The sequence below is a fragment of the Vigna unguiculata genome, unplaced genomic scaffold (genome assembly GCF_037176805.1).
Source record: "Vigna unguiculata cultivar grain cowpea cultivar isolate G323 ecotype 2 unplaced genomic scaffold, ASM3717680v1 ptg000078l, whole genome shotgun sequence".
NCBI classification, from domain to species: domain Eukaryota; kingdom Viridiplantae; phylum Streptophyta; class Magnoliopsida; order Fabales; family Fabaceae; genus Vigna; species Vigna unguiculata.
In genome coordinates, this window is record NW_028196723.1 from 90,001 (window position 1) to 92,500 (window position 2,500).

Sequence of the window (2,500 nt, forward strand, 5' to 3'; positions counted from 1 at the left end):
CCCTCCTCGCAGTTTGGCCAAGTTCACTCTTTTCCAGCGTCATCCCCCCAAGTTGCCTTGGGCGCAGTTTGGCCAAGTTCACTCTTTTCCAGCGTCATCCCCCCAAGTTGCCTTGGGCGCAGTTCGGCCTAGTTCACTCTTTTCCAGCATCATCCCCCCAAGTTGTCTTGTTCGCAGTTCGGTCTAGTTCACTCTTTTCCAGCGTCATCCCCCCAAGTTGCCTTGTTCGCAGTTCGGTCTAGTTCACTCTTTTCCAGCATCATCCCCCCAAGTTGCCTTGTTCGCAGTTTGGCCTAGTTCACTCTTTTCCAGTGTCATCCCCCCAAGTTGCCTTGTTCGCAGTTTGGCCTAGTTCACTCTTTTCCAGTGTCATCCCCCCAAGTTGTCGTTGCCAACAACCCAAGAGTCCATAGTATTCGGAGTTCTAGCGGGGCCTCCCCTTGCTTCCAACAACCCAAGAGTCCATAGTATTCGGAGTTCTAGCGGGGCCTCCCCTTGCTTCCAACAACCCAAGAGTCCGTAGTATTCGGAGTTCTAGCGGGACCTCCCCTTGCTTCCAACAACCCAAGAGTCCATAGTATTCGGAGTTCTAGCGGGGCCTCCCCTTGCTTCCAACAACCCAAGAGTCCGTAGTATTCGGAGTTCTAGCGGGGCCTCCCGTTGCTTCCAACAACCCAAGAGTCCATAGTATTCGGAGTTCTCGCGTGGCCTCCCATTGATTCAAACAACCCAAAAGTCCATCTTCTTCGCAGTTCAACATCGCCTCCCTCGTTTCCAACAGGCCCAAAGGTCGTCTTCTTCGCAGATCCACGAAGAGCTCATCACGATTTGCCACATTCCATTTCCCACGGGTTGTCAACAACACTTTCTCACACTTCCCGCAATCGAGTACGTGCATGACATGCCAAAGCACATCTTATTTGCCTTCCATCGCACTCAAGACGACGGGTTGTGGAAGAACGATATTGTTCACAACAAGTTCAAGGACAACGTCTCAATCAAGGGACACAACCGAATTATGTTGACTGGGTCGCTAAAGTAAACCCGAGTTCATATAATGCACCGCATCCAAAAGAACTAGCCACAACACGTGCATCACTGAGATGTTTCACTAGATGGAACACGTGCGTGACATTAGGATCCTCCAACACCTCTTCGTGATGGAAAGATAGAATTCGAAGCAACCACAGAAGTACCGTCTAGTGGGTAGGCAACACAGGGACTGATCAACCAATATCACCCAAGGCAACGGGTGAAAATGGAAGAGATGCATGCTTGACCGTTCGATACGCAAGGCATGGAGCCAGCCAGCAAGTGCATCTCGATTACAACTCACACACCCTCACGTTCGCAAGACACCACACCACAAGACGGTCCACCCCCCACCTACCATGGGCAAGCAAGCAAATGGAAACATCAAGTGACGCAGGGTCAAGCATCGCTAGGCATGAAAATAACTTTCCACAATATCCGAGGGACTAGCTGCCGAGCTAACCAACGATCAGTGACGACCGTGTGTTGGTATTAATAAAGCTCAACAACTATGAAGAGGCTAGTTGTGCCATGATAAACATGCTAACGCACGCACCACGTGAGGGGGGAGGCCTCATCAAGCTCCCTTTAAAACCTGCCAGTGTGGAGCTGGCCGGCTCAAGGAGCACTCCCCCCCTATAAGAGGTTAATATGCAAAAGGCAAAATTGTACAAGTAGATACACTTTTTTTGAGCAGACATAAGTCCATATCTCGGGCTATACTTCGAATTTTGATGCGATTTTTTGCAGTAATTCGTAGAATAATGGTATCTCCTTGCTCACCAAATTTCATAATTTTTCTCGAAGGGGAACTATTTTTTTTATTTTTTTTACTTACCGGGTATGTGTAAAATCGGGAAAAATAGAAAAGCACATGTAGACTTCGAATTTCGACCTCATTTTTTCCAGTCCACCACTAAACAATATCAGGAACCTCCCCACAAAATTTCATTCAGTTTGGCCAAGGTCTTAAATTTGACAAATTTTGGCACCAACCTATCTAGTCGCGGTGCACCGACCAACTTGGCCAAGTGCAAAATGCATCCAATTCAAAACTTTTGTGCACCAACACTTTTACAGTACTCATTTGGGGGCATTTGGAGGCCTTTCCAACCCTCACATCTCAAAAACCACGAATTTCATTTTTTCACAAATCTCCCCACCAAGCCATCTAGCTATGCCGTGGTGCACCGCCAACCTTGGCCATGTGCAAAACCCTCCGAACTCAAAACTTTCGTGCACCAAGAATTTCATGGTATTCATTTGGGGGCATTTGGAGGCCATTCCAACCCTCACATCTCAAAAACCACGAATTTCATTTTTTCACAAAACTCCCCACCAAGCCATTTAGCTATGCCGCGGTGCACCGCCAACCTTGGCCATGTGCAAAACCCTCCGAACTCAAAACTTTCGTGCACCAAGAATTTCATGGTATTCATTTGGGGACATTTGGAGGCCATTCCAACCC